The sequence below is a fragment of the Phoca vitulina genome, unplaced genomic scaffold (assembly GCF_004348235.1).
Source record: "Phoca vitulina isolate PV1807 unplaced genomic scaffold, GSC_HSeal_1.0 scaffold27, whole genome shotgun sequence".
NCBI lineage: Eukaryota > Metazoa > Chordata > Mammalia > Carnivora > Phocidae > Phoca > Phoca vitulina.
The window spans coordinates 6,519,841-6,538,656 of record NW_022589730.1 but is presented as its reverse complement, the minus strand read 5'-3'; positions in this window follow the sequence as shown (position 1 = coordinate 6,538,656).

Below are 18,816 nucleotides of genomic sequence, written 5' to 3'. Positions count from 1 at the left end.
TCCACATCTCTATGGCTGAGAGTGAGTAAAATATGACATCAGATTTGTCTTTCTGCTGCGGGACAAGGTTGATTTAACCCAGCAACCAGCGAGGCAGCTGTAGAAAGTCAAAGTGGCTGGCTATGTATCTATTACATATTTTTAGTTTTCACAATGTAAGACATTTGTAAAAAGTTTGTCACATTTCTGTTTTTAGTAACACGGTCTCCCCACACAGTCTAGATTGTTTCAAGATTAGTTGAACCCTGAGGGCAGTATGTATTTTTATTTGATTGTGGATTAGGAAAGATGTGGATGGCATTCCACAGCTTGTTTAAAACTCTATCCAATATATCACTGAAGAAAATGTTCTAAAAAGGAAAAACAAAAGTTACTAAAGGATTTGTACTTTTTAAAGATGCATTTATTGGTTTGCATCTGTTCCTAAAGAAACAGCATCCAGCTGGATTCCTCTAGGATTGAAGCCTAGAAGGTCTTTCTCGGGATCGATGTAAAATATCTAATCAGAAATAACATCAGTGATAAACCACGTTGATTCCCAAAAGAGAGACTATCTCCTTAGGTTCAAAGACCCTCCCTCAGGTATTGGGAAACAGATAGTCCATATAGCAAATAGAAATGTAATGCCCTCAGAAATATTTTTTGCTAAGGGATGAAAAACAAGGAAGCCTTGTTCCTTCGTTTTATCCAGAGACTTCTGATAAACTAGTAGTAATTCCTGGGATTTTTATTTGACGTGTTTTCCTGATACCCAGGCTTACTGTTTTATAACTACAGCTCCGTCTCCCCAGATTCATTAGACTGAGATGTTTGCAGACTGAAAAATGCAGACAATCTTGAGCAGAATTTAGCTTCTCTGCATTTAGCTATTTTTTATCTTTGTGTTTTACACACGGAAGTGATATTAAACTAATAAGAATGCAGGTGAGAACATTTCTTTTTAATATATGCTAATGACTGCAGTTTGGCCCAAAATATGCTGCTATTTCTATGTAACACTGTGGTACTGCTGGGAAGACTTTCTCCTAAGTGGTTTTATGGTTAATTATTATCCTCTTCATGCCTTACTTTGGATTCTATACTACCATTCAACACCTTTTTCAGACTTCCAATACCTAGCAAACTAGTTCATAGTTTTATTACCTTAACTAAAAAGATTTAGAAAATAAATTAAGAACAATTCCTTTTCAGATTTGATTTTTATGCCTTGAAAAACATTTCAGAGAACGTTAGAATTTCTGCTATCTTATTATATTACCTTGAAAATAAGGAATTTTAAGTAGAAACCTGGAATTTGCATTAAATAGAGCAAATGTATTCTAAAAACCCAGTGATAGTTGGCTTAAATCTCAACCAATTTGAAGTAGATGAATATGGATTTCCAACATGAATAATGATCAGAACAACTTGAAATTATAGAACTTAAGGGTAGTGTTGAATATTTGCTTAATATCTATTGTTAGGCTTAAGATATATTTATAGAAGCCAAAGAAATATATATGAAAAGAGCATTTTCAGTTGATTTCTCCTGTCCCACTTTCTTTCCTGAGTGTTGGTTGCAATGAGGCAGGGAATAGATTAGGCCTAGAGAATCAGACACAGAAGAATTCTCTGTAACTATCTCTGAGGCAGCTGTGGGATGGGGCCCCCAATAGTCAGTAACCAATTTCTAGACCTATGTCGTAAGCCAGCTGTACCATTTACTGGTTTATCTGACTGTGAGAAGCCACTTAACTTCTTGGGTGTCCAGTTTCTCCTATTTCAGATGGAGAGAGCGAAGGAGGAGAAATGTGGAAGAAGGGAAGCATTTCCTTCCAAATACTGAAAGTTAGTGATTGAGTATACGTGATCATATTTGTGGTTTGGTACATTTTTTTCAGTACGCTATTGCATGGTACCTTCTAAAGAGAGCATGATCCCTTCTACGTATTGTCACCTCTAAGGCAACCTGGATTTTGAAGGTTTTTGTGTCTCCTGGAGAAACACTGAACTGATGTTTGCTTTTGAAAAAGAAAACATACTCAAGCTCTGGGGACTCCCGGGCTTTCCAGAAATGCCAGGATCCTCCCATCTGACCTGCTACATAGTTTATATGATCACTAGCTTATGGCACCCTATCCTTGTTCCTTCGTCCTTGCAGTGCTTCCCCACACCAGGTTTTGTATTATTGCTTCTGCACTGGTAACCCAAGGATGAAAACCACAAGTGACAGGACCTGCTAAAATGGGTTGAACCACAGTCCCGCCACAAGTGAAGGACACAGAGGTTTTCAGCCATCGTGGCTCATCTCTTAGGGCTCCTGGGTTTTTTATCTCATCATCATAATAATATGGAATCAAGAATATCTCTTTACCCCCATGGTATTTGGCATTCAAAGGTAATTACAAACAAAGGCTGTGTTGTTCAGAGACACTTATGCTCAGCCCACAGTCTCGTGGAAACAGATAATGTGCTAAATAAAAGGAAATTACATATATTGGAAAAACGTTCAAAATATTTTAAAATTCCTAACAAGAGAAGAGTTTCTTCGTAAGTCTGTCTTTTATTTGTCACAAGATAAACCATATTCCTTAGAAGGGAGAGGTCAGAAAGTAGTTCCTGCTGATTATATTATTAATACTTTCTCTCTGCCACTTTATCACCCATATGCAATCTCATACTACAGTGAGAAACATATTAGAAGATCTTAGTTACTTGAACTTTCAAATGTGAGGCTGGATTCCTGGATTTTTAACTTAATTCATCAATATCCTTCAACAGAGCCAACAACAAAAGAAATGGTTATTTATTTTATTTTATTTTTAAGAATTTTGTTTATTTATTTATTTGAGAAACAGAAAGTGTGCACTTGTGAGCTGGGGGAGGAGCAAGAGAGGGAAAAGCAGACTCCCCACTGAGCAGGGAGCCCGACACAGGGCTTGACCCCAGGGTCCTGGGATCATGACCTGAGCCAAAGACAGACGTTTAACTGACTGAGCCACTCAGGCGCCCCAAGAAATGGGTATTTTAAATAGAAAGGTTATTTTACGTAGAATTGGTCAAATTACATGAATGAAAGTTCACTTGGGTTACCACTCAGCAAACTAAAGCCACTTCCCCAAGAAGGACAGTTGAAACATTTAACAGCTTTTAAGGGGAACTCTTCAAAACAGCTCATTTTCCCCTGACGGTGGTGAATACTTCTGTCAGATATATGCTTGCAAATAAAATTTCGACTACATATTTGATTTGATTTTCTCAGGATGAACACACATACAAGTTTTTAGTAAAATTCTTTAAAAATGAATAAGGAGGGGCACCTGGGTGGTGTAGTGGGTTAAGCGTCCCGACTCTTGGTTTTGGGCTTAGATCTTGATCTCAGGGTCCTGGGATCAAGCCTTCATGTCTGGCTCCAAGCTTGGCGCAGTCTGCTTGAGATTCTCTCTCCCTCTCCCCCTACCCCTCCCACTCATGCTCTCTCTCTCTAAAATAAAGAAATAAATCTTTTAAAAGATGAGTAAAGAGCAAGTATAGGAAACTATATGAAATAATATTTTTTCAATAAAAATTATAACTACATTGAAAACTATTCTTATATTATAATACATAGGCCCTGAGTGACTTATGAAATTGTTTATGTAGGTACAAAATAAAAGCTATTTTATTTAGCTAACTAATCAAGTAAGTAACTTTTAATTTGCTGCAGCTGCATCTACAGTGACTATCCCACATCACTGAACAGTTAATGCTACCTTTTATCCTTTATCATTTTCTTTATGAGCTAAGGGATTGTTCATTCAGATTCTTCTAATCCTCATAATACCTGGGCCATTATTACAAATCCTTGCTGTTCGAATAGCATCCAATTTCTTATGAATCTCATGAGTATTAAAGAATCTTGTTAAATGAAACTGGAGGTATCACATCTTGCCTGGAATTTCATTTGCAATTCAATAGTTTTAAGTGCTAACATAAAGAGAGGGCTCACTTGAAACTCACACTAGTAGTTTTTTTTTTTTTTTTTCCTCTCTATCTGTAGGTATGCCACATTTAGAAGCCTATCTCTCATTCATTATGCAACATTCAGAAAAAGATTACGTCTGAGCCCCTTTCTTTATCTCTGGTGAGACTGAATAAACTGGAGGATGGAGGGACGTGAAGAGGGATTCATAGAGGTGGCAATTGTAGGAGATGTACAAATCTGTAATAAAAAAATACGTAGTATTTTTAGTTAGGATAAATTTACTTAAAATATTGATTGTATCTGTTGTAGTCCGCAACTTGGTGTAGCACATTTCCCTTGGTACCTAATCAAAGAGCTTAGAATATTTCTATACACATTCTTTAGATTTAGTGCCTCAGGGAACGTTCTCAACTTGATAAAAGGCATTGCTGTGGACTGAATGTGCTCCCCCAAATTTCATATGTTGAAATCCTAACCCCCAATGTGGTGGTATGAGGAATGGAGACTTTGGGAGGTAATTAGGTCATGAGGGTAGAGCCCTCATGGTTGGTATTAGTATTCTTAGAAAAGAGACCCAGAGAGCTTACTTACCCCTTCTGCTATGTAAGGACACGTGGGAAGACAGTGTGTCTAAATGGGGGAGCATCTCTCACCAGATACTGAATCAGATAGTGGATTTTCTAGTCTCCAGAACTTTGAGAAATAAATGTTTCTCGTTTAAGCCACCCAGTGTGGTAGTTTATTATAGTGACCCAAATGGACTAATACAAGAACTGGTACTCAGAGTGAGGTGTTGCTGGAACAAATACCTAAAAACGTGGAAATGGCTTGGGAACTGGGTGATGGGTAGGGGACAGAAGAATGCTGTGGTGCCTGCTGGGAAAAAACCCACATCATCCTGAACAGGCTGTTAAGGGTGATGCTGGTGAGATTCTGGTAAGAAAGAACAGAGGACACCTGTAGAGAAAGCTTCTTAGAGAATAAAGTATATCATAAGTAGAATATTGGTAGAAATATGGATGGTAAAGGCCATTCAGATGAGGTCTCAGATGGAAACGGGAAGATAGGCCATCCTTGTTATAACTGTCAAAGAAGCTGGCTGAATTGTGTTCATGTTCTAGTGTTTTGTGAAAGGTAGAACTTGTAAGTGATGAAATTGATACTTAGCTGAAGAGATTTCTAACAAAGTATGGAAGGTGAGACTTGGTCCTCCTGACTACTTATAGTAAGATGTAAGAAGTGAGAAATTACTGAAAGATGAAATTGTTAAGCAAAGAGGAATCAGACCTTAAAGATTTGGAAAAATTTCAGTCTAACCATATTGCATAAAATGAGAACAAAAAGGGTGTGGCCAAGTGACCATTTGATAAGGAGATTAGTATGGATCAACTGAGTGGACAGAAGCCAGGTGCTATTCTTCAAGACAAAGAATGACCCGGAAGGTGACTCAGAGATCATCAGGGCTGCCACTCCCACTTCAGCCCAGAGGGCCGGGTTCCCAGACGGCATGACCGTGTCTGCCTGTTTCAAAGGACAGGGCAGCCCCAGAGAGTCACGGGTGTGACCTCCCCCACCACACAGAGCTCTGGGGCTCTGTCCATGGTATGGCTCTCTGGCCACAGATAATGTGGTGTGGGCAGCACTCCTCTAGCCATGGGGATGGTGTTGCCACCCTGGTAGGGCCAGAAGGCAGAGCACCGAGCCAAATGGGATCATTCTCAAGTTTTAATCTTTAATGTTGTCCGCCTTGTTAGGTTTTGGACTTACTTGGGACCCATTACCCCTTTCCTCTTCCCTATGTCTTCCTTTTGGGATGGATTTGTATGCCTTATATATGTCCCACCAGTGTAGTTTGAAAGCCTGTAACTTTTTTGCTTCACAAGTTCACAGCTGGAGAATAATATGTCTTAGGATGAATCATATTGATTCACTGAGTCTCACTCATACCTGATTTAGATGGTATTTAGATAAGACTTTGGACTTAGACTCTAGGTATTTGAGACTGTTGGGATGGAATGAATGTGAGAAGGATGTGAATTTTGGGGAGCCAGTGGTAGAATGCTATGGATTGAATATATATGACCCTGAAGTTCACATATTGAAATCCTAACCCCCAATGTGATGATAGTAGGAGATGGACATTTTAGCGGGCGATTAAGTGCCTTTATAAGTTAATGCACTTATAAAAGAGACCCAGAGAGTTACTGCTTGCCTGCTATGTGAGGAAACAGGGATAAGATGTCATCCATGAATGAGGAAGCAGGACTTCACCAAACATCAGATCTGTCACTCAGTCCATGGTGATTTGTTATGGCAGCCCTAACAGATCAAGGCAGATACCTATGAAAAGTGCACAGCTATCATCATACTTAAAGTCTGAATGGTTTCCTTCTAAGGGCTGAGCAAGACAAGAATGTTTTCTCCACTTCTATTCAGCATTACATTGAAATATCTATGCAGGGAAATTTGGCAAGAAAAATAATAAAAGGCATACAGATTGGAAAGGGAGAGTAAAACTTTTTATTTACAGATGGCATAATCTACAGATTCCATGAAAAACTGTTACAACTAATAAATAGTTTTAGCAAGATTACAGGATACAAGATCAATATACAAAATAAATGTTCTATGAACTAACAATGAACAATTCATCAACAAAATTATGAAATCATTAAATTTATAATAGCATCACAAAGAACAAAATATTTAGGAATGAACTTAAGAAAATATGTGCAAATCTTGTACATTAAAAATACAACCATTGTTGAAATAATTTTTGAAAGACCTAAATAAAAGAAAATATATCTGATGTTCATGTATAGAAAGACTTAAAATGTTGAGATGGAAATATTCACCAAGTTGATCTATAGATTTAATGAAAACAGTATTATAATAACATATGGATTAAGTGATGCAGGTTTATCCATATGCAAAATAATGATAACAACTACAATAACAACGTTTGGATTCCTGCTTCTACCATGTCCCAAATATTTGTACAAAATAAATCATTACCCTAAATTTGAAAGCTAAAACTATAAAACTGTTAAAAGAAAATGTAGGACAGAGTCATTATAGTTTTAGGTTAGTCAAAGCCTTAGTAAACACATCACTAAAAGCACAAGCAAAAAATTTTAAAAGTAGATTAACTGGATTTCATCAAAGTTAAAAAAAATGTTCTCTCTCTCTCCCTCTTTCTCCCTCTCTCTCACTCTCTCTCTCTCTCTCTCTCTATATATATATATATGTTTCCTATTGCTGCTGTAACAAATTAACACAAGCTTAATGGGCTAAGATAACACAAATTTATTATCTTATTCTCCTGGAGGTTAGAAGTCCAAAATGAACTTCCTTGGGCTAAAATCAGGTTTTCAGTAGTCTGTATTCCTAGGGGTATATTGGAACATCCATTTCTTTATATTTTCCAGCTTACAGAGGCTGCTCACATTCCATGACTTATGATCATTTTCTAGCCAGAAATTATATCATTTCAACTTCTGTTTCTGTCCCATCTCCTTCCTTTACTCTCCTGAATTCATCTTTCCTTATAAGTACCCTTGTGTTTAGATTGGTCCTGGGCAGATAATACAGGATAATTTCCCATCTCGATATCCTTAAGTGAATCACATCTCCAAAGTCTCCTTTCCACATAAGATAACATATTCATAGGTTCTAGGAATTATGATGTGGACACATTTGTGGGGAAGACATTTTTCTGTCCAGTACATCAGATAGCTAATTAAGGGTTTATACCCAGACTATATAAAGAACATTTGCAGCTTAAAAATTAAAAGACAATTAGTGTAATTAAAAATGGACAAAGAAATTGTACAGACATCTCTCTAACATCCAGATAGCAAACAGGTACATGAAACAATGCTCGACATAATTAGCTACTAGGGAAATGTTCATCATCACCACCTTGAGACACCACTTCATAATGATTATGATGGTTATAGTAAGAAAGAGATAATTACAAATGTTGGCAAGCATGTGGAGAAATTAGAACCTTTGTTTTGTGTGAGGTTGTGTGAAATGGTGCAGCCACTTTGGAAAACAATCTAGCAGTTTCTAAAAATGAGTAAACAAAAAATAAAATAAAAATAAAAATGGGTAAATACACCATAATCAAATGACACAACAAATGCATTCCTAGGTAAATGCCCAAGATAAATGAAAGCATATGTGACAGAAAGTTATTCACAAATGTTTATAACATCATTATTTATAGTAGCCAAAAAATACAAACAACCCAAATATCCATCAACTGATAAGTAGATTAACAAAATGTGGTATATCCATATAATAGAATATTGGTTAGCAAAAATAAGAAACAAAATACGGACACATACCTCAGCATGGATTAACCTTGAAAAAAATTATCCAAGTTAAAGCAGCCATTCACAAAAGACCACATATTGCATTCATATCAAACGTCCAGAATGGCAAATCTATAGAGGTAGTAAGTACACCAGTCGCCATTGAGAGCCACTGGTAGGGGTGGGGCAAAATGGAAATGACAACAAATGGGTATTGAGGTTCTTTGGGCATTTCTTTTTGAATATTGATCTTTTGGAATTTCTTTTTGGTTAGAGTTTCCTTTTCTTTCTTTTGGTATGAAAATATTCTGAAATTGTGTTGATGATTGTCCAAATCTGTAAATATATTAAAATCATTGAATTGTACAATTTAAATGGGTGAATGATTTGATATGTTGATATTTCAACAAAGCTGTTTAAAAATGGAGAAACACAAGTGTTCTTAGACACAGTCAAGAGATTGCTGGATGGCGTAATGAAATTATAATGGATGCTAAGTAGAAGAGAATTGTGACAACACAGGATTCATGTCTACAGTCATAAATTAAAGAGGCTAGGAGTAGTATCACAAGTAGTTTTGTGTTCTTAAAACACCTTTGTGCCCTTAGATTCCAACACAAAAATTGTCAGAAACATTTTCTACATTCTCCAGAAAAATCTTGGAGAGATTTTTCAAAGGGTCTTCAGTCATTTTAGTCACTGATGCCTTGATTCACTGATTAATTCAACAGATAGATTTATTGGGCATGTGACTAAGTACTAATCATTATATTTGGGGCTGAGATAATATCGTGAGCAAACAGATGCGGTCTTTGCCTCTTGGAGCATCCCATCAAGCACTGATGGGAAACATTGGTCATTTAATAATATTGACAGAAGTATCATTTGAAAATTAATTTAGAACTTCTGTGGAAAAGCATGCAATTTAGGGACCTGACCCAATAGGGGCAATTTTTTTCTTAAAGAAAAATGTTTGCATTAGAAGATTAGCGGATATTAATGAGGTGAAGAGTGGATATGTGTATGGCAGGTAGGGAGTGCGTCGGTTGAACTGTAGGAGAAACCCTCCAGCTGGAGGCAGGAGTATGTGCGGAAAATCCTGTGCTAGAAGGAGCAGGGAACATCTAAAGAACTAAAGACCACTGAGGCTGCAGTACAGCCTGGGGGAGGGGCAAAGGACAAGACAAATCAGGAAAAGTAGGCAAAGATGAGGCCAGGCGGTGCCTACTCAGATATGCTAAAAATTTGCCGTATTTAAGAATAACAGGAAGTTACTGAAGCATTTCTAGAAAGGAAAAAAATACATATATTTAATTGTATTTCCACTTTCACTTTTAGCCCTTTACCTCATTTTTGGCTCATCCTTTGTGTTTATTTTCTCAGAGAAGGAATGTAACACAGCCTATATATGTATAATATATATTTTTTATCTTTATATTTATATGTTTATAAATATTTAAATAAATATTAAATAAATGGGTAGTAAATATTAAAATATAAATTTTAAATATATAATATTTATTGTTACATAATAGTTAACATTAAATATTAAACTTAAAATAAATATTAAATATATATCTTAGAAAAGTGTAATCATCTAAGAACAAAGGAAAGATTCATGAAAAGATTTGGAATAATACATTATAAAAAATGGTAAAAATTCCCTTCCCCAAACTAGAAAAATATTCTATCTTGGCAGTGTGGACAAATGAGTAAGGGGGAAATATTGAATAATTATTACATAGGATTAATGGGTCTTTGAGGAAGAGGCCATGAGCTTTAGGCTCCAGGCTTTGCCCATGTGTGTTCTATGGGATCAGAGAGCAGATACAATTTGCATTTCCTGTGTTAGGTAGATCCTCAGGGAGTTAGCAACATCCCAGAATTTCATAACTATTTTACAGGGCATATGTATACCCTTGTGCTTGCTATTTCTGGCAAAATGGATTATACAATAATCGGCTCATCCCAAAATCTTTGAAACTTATTCCAGATGTATATGCTCAGCATAGGAAACCCTAATGAAAAAATGGCATCCTGTTGTGCAGCTCATTATTTAGGAGCTTTACATACTTGTGCAGCAAATGTCAAGAAGACACTGGGGCTTTCAGTGTTGAATTTCCCAGCCTCATATTCTGGTTTTCTTCAGGAGATGCAGATAGGGACATACAGACGAAATGTTTTTTGGTGTCTCCAAGTCTCCCAGATTGGATTGTCATGGGAGCTTAAAATTCAGTGAAAATGATAGCAAGTTTTCGATCAGCAGTCCGTTTGTTGAGAATCTCACAGAGAAGAGTTATTTGGGGGCTGCTAGAGACAGAGAACATTGACTCTGAGCCCAGAGAGAGCATGGTTGTGGGAGGTCTGGGGTTGTTGCCATGACACCGGTGGGAGGGTGAGATGGTGACATGCACAGCATTGCACTGATGGAGACGAGCGGAGCTCACACTGCCAGCCAAAGGCACTATTGCTCATCCAGAACTAACAGGAATGGAAAGCGACGTTGAGAGAACATGACCCTTATTCCCTCTTGCGATATTCCAGGAGCCTTCTATTGTCTACTGTTCGTGAAAAAGTCAAGAAAGCAGCTGAAAAAGGAGAATTGCAGTCTGCTAGAATTGAAATTCTAGCATTTTAGAAGGATGAGTATAGACCTGAGAAAAAAAATAAGATTAAAAAATAGCTCAACTTTAATATTGAGAGGTTTCATTCTAAGCCTTGGGACAAAGAGAGTGGAGGAAAGAATCCTAAAGGGGAATGAGATGCTCTGAAGGAGCCTGGGTGAACTCCCAGTCCTGGGTTGAGATAAGGTAACAGTAAAGACCACCATTATCTTCCTTCTGGGAGTCCTTCTAGGAGGAACTTCAGAAAATGGAGACAAGTAAATAAGTGGCTTTTTCCCTCTGTGTCCTGAGCTTTAGTGTGATTGGTCTTTAAGTTGGAGAAATAACTATCACAAAGTCTGCAATGCAATCCATGTAATGAGGTGGTTCCAAGTTGAGTAAATGGTTTAGGCTAGCCGTGGTAATAGGGATATCACTGCCGGTGGGATGTATATTCATATGAGCATGTTAAGGCATCGTCCATTAACATAGCGTGGTTGAAGGGACAGCAGCTTTGACGTGAGAGGGACGTGGTTGGCGACTTACTGGCTCTCTGCCCTGCAGCCAGTTACTTAAGCCCCTTGAATTTAGTCTTAGCTCTAAAATGGGGAAATTATGTCTAGTACTTCTGTGATTATTAACTTATATAATTTATGTAGTACATTTAGAACCCTTTGAGAGTACTTAATAGGCATTATATATTTCAAAAATTATAGTTATTATTATTATAAATGTAAAATTTTTATATTAAACAAGTGGCGTTAAAGCATCTATGGGGGAGTAGGCCAACGGTAAATTAATTTTAAGGTGTGGGTCAGAGAAAAAATTGCTATATAAAACGGGCGATAGCCAGCAGTGTATCAAGTGGGGGCAGGAACTCAGGAGGTGGCATAAGTAACTGGAAACTAATTGATGGCAGAGATTAGATGCCTGATTAATTGAATTAATTCAGTTAATCTAATTAAAAACAAGGAGATGGGACCAAAGTATTCAAAAGGAAACATATTCACTTAATTGGAAGTTTTGCTTATATTTTTAGCCAAAAATTGCCACCTTTAATTTTGCGAAGAGTAACACCAAACTGAGACACCTAATGTCTTTCGAGCCAGCTAGCTTGCTACCATCTATCTATAAATAATCTGTCAATCATCTATCATCTATCTAAAATAATTAAAATTATTCCTTGAGACCAATATATACAGAAATTCTGGCTTTCTCACTTTGAACTTAGACTAAATGTTTGTTGAAAAAAACCTATATATAACAATCCAAACTTTTCAGCAAAATTTTCAGTTGGCATAATTTGAATGACTTTATCTACATTATTTTCTTATATCATTATTTTAAAATAATATAAAATGGCAACTTAAGAGAGTTTGCTCATCAATATTATTATTGTTGTTTTTATTATAATTATAAAATAAAATAGATACAGAAAAAAATCATACCACCATGTTGAGAAATAGAGTCCTACCACACAGTGCAAAATGTTCCCCTTTGTATTCTCAAACATAATCCATTTTGTGCCACACAATTTTAATTTACACATAACTATTATCCAGACTTTAATAGAATTCTTTCCTTAATTATTAAATTCATTGATAACCCAAATAGGCACTATTTATATTCTTGTCATTAAAGAAAAAAAACAACAACAGACATTTGTGAATCTTTAAAAAACAAGTTTTCCAGCTTTATTAAGGTGGAAGTAGTATGCAAAAAGTGCACATATTTAATGTATACAATTTGGTGAGTTTGAACATATACATAAATCCATGAAACTATCACTAAACAATTAAGGTAATAGACTTAACCACCACCTCCAAATGTTTCTTTGCATCCCTTTGTTGTTGTTGCTTTGTTTGTTTGTTTTTTCAGGTTTGTGTATATATGTTTGTGGTAAGAACTCTCAACATGGGATTAAAATGAAAAGGAGATATCCCCTCACATCAATTAGGATGTCTATTATCAAAAAACAAACAAAAGAAATTAGAACCCTTATACACTGCTTGTGGGAATGTAAAATGGGGCAACTGCTATAGAAAACAGTATGGAGCTTCCATAAAAAATTAAAAATACAACTATCATATGATCTAGCTATCCCATGTCTGGGTATATATCCAAAAGAATTGAAATCAGGATCTTGAAGAGATATGGGCACCTGGGTGGCTCAGTCAGTTAAGTGTCCAACTCTTGATTTTGGCTCAGGTTATGATCTCAGGGTCACGAGATCAAGCCCCACGTCAAGCTCTGTGTTGGCATGGAAACTGCTTGGGATTCTCTGTCTCCCTCTCCCTGTGGGCCCCCCATCAAAAAAAAAAGAAAACTAATTAAAAATAAAATAAAATAAAAATTACAATAAAAATACAATAAAAATTTAAAAAATAAAGAGATATCTACACCCCTTATTTATTGCAGCATTATTCTCAGTAGTCAGGAATAGAAAAAACCTGACCGCTTATTGATAGATAAAAACATGTGGTGTATACATATAAGGGAATACTATTCAGCCTTAAAAACAAAGGAAATCCTGCCAAGTACAACAATGATGAAACTTAAGGGCATTATGCTAAGTGAAATAATCCAGCCTTGGAAAGACAAGTATTGTATGATTCCATTGTATGAGGTGTCTAAAATAGTCAAACTCATAGAAGAGAGTAGAATGTTGGCTGCTGGGTCTTAACTGATTTGTTTCCCTCTAATCCTATCTCTTTCTTATAATTCTCTTATTAAAAATCTGTGTTGTTTGAGTTATAGGGTTTCCTAGTGTCTTGATTTTGTCGACTGCATATCATGGTACAGATGAAGGGCTTTCTCTGTTTCCTACCAATTTCTGCTCAACCCAGAGAGTCTGTCAGACTCACATGTAATTTCATTATTGGTATTATATATGAATGGAGTGGTATCTTTAAAGCATGAAAAGAAAAAAACAAAAAAAAACAAAAAACACTGTTTAACCTAGAATTCTTTCCCAAGACAAAATATATTTCAAATATAAAGGTAAAAAAAGAACTTATCAGGCAATAAGAAAACAGAGGAATCTTTGCTAGTATAATTTCATTTAAAAAATACTAAAGCATGGGACACCTGGGTGGCTCAGTCAGTTAAGTGGCTGCCTTCGGCTTGGGTCATGATCCCAGGGTCCTGGGATCGAGTCCCACATCGGGCTCCTTGCTCAGCAGGGAGCCTGCTTCTCCCTCTCTCTCCCTCTGCTTGTGCTGTCTCTGTCAAATAAATAAAATCTTAAAAAAAAATGCTAAAGTATAAAGTATATGTTTTTGCATACAGGAGAGAAATGGTACTAGGTGGAAATTTGGATTTACGGAGGGAATAAAAACTGATGGTAATTGTAAATAAAGGGTAAAACAAGATATTTTCCTTATTTTTAATTATTCAAAAATGTTGACTATTTAAAACGTACATAATTATAATATTTTAGGGAGTTTATAGCATATTTAGAAGTAACATATAACAACAATAGTACAAATGAAGTGGTGTAATATTATTTGTAGACTGTGTTAAGTTAGAGATGCATATTGTAAAATGTATGCTAATAAGCCATTAGTGGATATTAAAAAAATAACTAGTTGAACTCTTTCCAAAATGAAGTAGGAATAAAGAAAAAAATGAAACAAGGGTCATATAGGACAATTGTAAGACCAAAGAAAAGAGTGTTCAAGTTTAATGCTTTGATAATTATGTTAAATTTAAATAGTTTATACCTATCAAATCAAAGGTGATGGTTATCAGATTGTACAAGTATATAAGATCCCTCTATTACTCACTAGAGGAAACCATTTCAAATATGAAAGTACACATAGATTAAAAGTAAGAGGGTGGAAAGTAGATAATAGCATAAAAACAAATAAACAAAAAAATTAAGTGGATATATTAATACAAACTGAACTTCAGAATAAGGAGCAGGGATAAAAGGCTCATTCCATAATGATAAAAAGATTAATTCATCAAGAAGTCATAACAATCCTAAATATGTGTGCATCTAGTAACAAAGTATGAAAATAGGCAAGTAAAACCAACAAATAGTAAAGGAAAGAGACAAATCCAAACTACTTGGACACTTTTTAAAATGTTAATTTTCTCCACTTTATCTACAAATCAGTGCAACCCTTAATCAAAATCACAGAAAACATTTTTTACAGAAAGTGGAAAGTGGATTTTAAAATGTAGACAGATGGTGTTGGGATAATTGGACAGCTACATGTAGAAGAATGAAACTGGACCACTCTCTTAAACCATACACAAAAATAGAGTCAAAATGGATGAAAGACCTAAGTGTGAGACAGGAATCCATCAAAATCTTAGAGGAAAACAGAGGCAGCAACCTCTTTGACCTCAGCCACAATAACTTGTTGCTAGACACATCTCCAAAGGCAAGGGAAGCAAAAGCAAAAATGAACTATTGGGACTTCATCAAGATAAAAAGCTATTTTGCACAGCAAAGGAAACAGTCAACAAAACCAAAAGACAACCTACAGAATAGGAGAAGAAAATTGCAAATGTCTTATCAGATTAAGAGCTAATATCCAAAATCTAGAAAGAACTTATCAAACTTAACACCCAAAAAACAAATAATCCAGTCAAGAAATGGGCAGAAGACATGAACAAATATTTCTCCAAAGAACACATACAAATGGCCAACAGACACATGAATAAATGCTCACCATTACTCGGCAGTCAGGAAAATACAAATCGAAACCATGAGATACCACTGCACACTGGTCAGAATGGCTAAAATTAACAACTCAGGAAAGGACAGATGTTGGCAAGGATGCAGAGAAAGGGGAACCTTCTTACACTGTTGGTGGGAATTCAAGCTGGTGCAGCCACTCTGGAGAACAGTATGGAGGTTCCTCAAAAAGTTGAAAATGGAGCTACCCTACGACCCAGCACTTGCCCTACTAGGTGTTTATCCAAAGGATATAAACATAGTGATCCAAAGAGCACCTGCACCCCAGTGTTTATAGCAGCAATGTCCACTATGGGCAAATATGGAAAGAACCCAGATGTCCATCGACAGATGAATGGATAACAAAGATGTGGTATATATATATATATAATCCACTATACACACATACACACACTCACACACACACACATACACACACACACACACACACAGGAATATTACTCAGCCATCAAAAAATGAAATCTTACCATTTTCAATGACGTGGATGGAACTAGAGAGTATTATGCTAAGTGAAATAAGTCAATCAGAGAAAGACAATTATCATATGATCTTACTCATATGTGGAATTTGAGAAACAAAACAAAGGGTCATAGGGGAAGGGAGGGAAAAATAAAATAAGAGAAAATCAGAGAGGGAGGCAAACCCTAAGAGACTCTTAACTCTAGGAAACAAACTGAGGGTTGCTGGAGGGGTGGTGGGTGGGGGGATGGGGTAACTGGGTGATGGGCATTAAGGAGGGCATGTGATGTAATGAGCACTGGGTGTTATATGCAACTGATGAATCACTAAACTCTACCCCTGAAATGCGTAATATGCTATATGTTAATTAATTGAATTTAAATAAAATTTAAAAATAAAGTAAAAATAAGAATGTATACAGAAAGCAAAGAATTAAAAAGTGAAATCAATTTTGATACAAGAAAATGAAAAATTCTGAAAAAGGAAAATGCTTTAACCTAACTAATTTCATATATATTCTAAACTTCAGTAAACCAAGATATTTGAAATTGGCATAAGGTTAAATTTATAAAAATACAAGAATGCAGATATCTTTTTCTGCTATTCAGTATATTGCCTTTTTGTTTTGTTGATGGTTTCCTTTGCTGTGCATTTCCTTTGCTTTTTATTTTGATGTAATCCCAATAGTTCATTTTGCTTTTGTTTCCCTTGCCTTAGGAAACATGTCCAGAGCAATGTTGCTATGACCAATGTCAGAGTATTGCTGCCCATGTTCTTTTCTAGTATTTGTTATGGTTTCAGGTCTCACATTTAAGTCTTTAATCCATTTTTTTTTTAAAGATTTTATTTATTTATTTGACAGAGACAGTGAGAGCAGGAACACAAGCAGGGGGAGTGGGAGAGGGAGAAGCAGGCTTCCCGCTGAGCAGGGAGCCCGATGTGGGACTCGATCCCAGGACTCTGGGATCATGACCTGAGCCGAAGGCAGATGCTTAACGACTGAGCCACCCAGGTGCCCCAAGTCTTTAATCCATTTTGAATATATTTTTGTGTATGGTGTTAGAAGTGGTCCAGCGTCATTCTTTTGCATGTAACTCTCCAGTTTTGGGGGTTTTTTTTTAAAGATTTTATTTACCTATTTGAGAGAGAGAGCATGAGCGGGGAGGGGAGAGGAAGAGGGAGAAGCAGACTCCCTGCTGAGCAGGGAGTCTGATGCAGGGCTCAATCCCAGGACCCATGAGATCATGACCTGAGCCGGAAGGCAGATGCTTAATGGACTGAACCACCCAGCGCCCGTAACTGTCCAGTTTTCTTAGCACCATTTATTAAAGAGACTGTCTTTTCTCCATTGTATATTCTTGTCTCCTTTGTCATAGATTAACTGACCATATAAGTGTATGTTTATTTCTGGGCTCTCTATTCTATTCCATTGATCTATGTGTCTACTTTTGTGCTAATACCATACAGTTTTGCTTACTACAGCTTTGTGGTATGACTTGAAATCTGGAATTGCAATACCCCTAGGTTTGTCCTTCTTAAGATTGCTTTGACTAAAGGCAACCTATGAAATGAGAGAAGATATTTGCAAATGGCATATCCAATAAAGGGTTAGTATCCAAAATATATAAAGAACCTATACAACTCAACACTAAAAAAACAAACAATCTGATGAAAAAAAAAAAATGGGCAGAGAACATGAATAGACATTTTCCCAAGGAAGACAGACAGCTGACTAACATACATATGAAAAGATGCTCAACATCACTCATCATCATGGAAATGCAAGTCAAAACCACAATGAAATATCAGCTAACACCTGTTAGGCTAAAATCAAGAAGACAAAAAACAAGTGTTGGTGAGGATGTGGAAAAAAAAAAACGCTTGTGCATTGTTGTTGGGAATGTAAATTGGTATAACCACTGTTGCAAATGGTAGGAAGTTTCTTAATAAAACTAAAAATAAAAATACCATATGATCCAATAATTCCACTACTGGCTATTTACCCAAAGAAAGTAAAAACACTAATTTGAAAAGATATATGCACCCTTATGTTTATTGCAGCATTATTTACAATAGCTAAGATATACCCATCGATAGATGAAAGGATAAAGAATAGGTAGTATATATATATATATATATATCCATAAAAAGGATGAAATATTGCCATTTGCAAAAACATGGATGGGCCTAGAGGATATTGTGCTAAGTGAAATAAGTTAAACTGAGAAAGACAAATATCATATGATTTCACTTATTTGTGGAATCCAAAAAAAAAAAGAATAAGCAAACAAAAAGTACAGTCAGACCTATAAATACAGAGAAGCTGATGGCTTCCAGAAGGGAGGGGAGTGGGGGATGGGCAAAGTGGGTGAAGGGAACTGGGAGATAGAGGCTATGGGTTATGGAATGAATAAGTCCCGGGAATAAAAGGTACAGCATAGTGGATATAGTAAATGATATTGTAATAGTGTAGCATGATGCCTGAGGTAACTACACTTGTGGGCATAGCATAACATATAGAGAGTTGAATCACTATATGAAACTAATGTAACATTGCGTGTCAACTATACTCAGTAACATTGCGTGTCAACTATACTCAACTAAAAAAAGAAATTTTAATAGTACAAGAATGTAGATTCCAAAAATTGCCCCACACCTATATGATCGTTTGATGTTTGATAAAAAGACTAAGGTAATTCGAATGGAAACAATTGTTTTTTCAACAAATGTCTTAAAATGTCCCCCTTTGCCTTATCACCTGCAGTTTTCTATCCAAGATCCTCT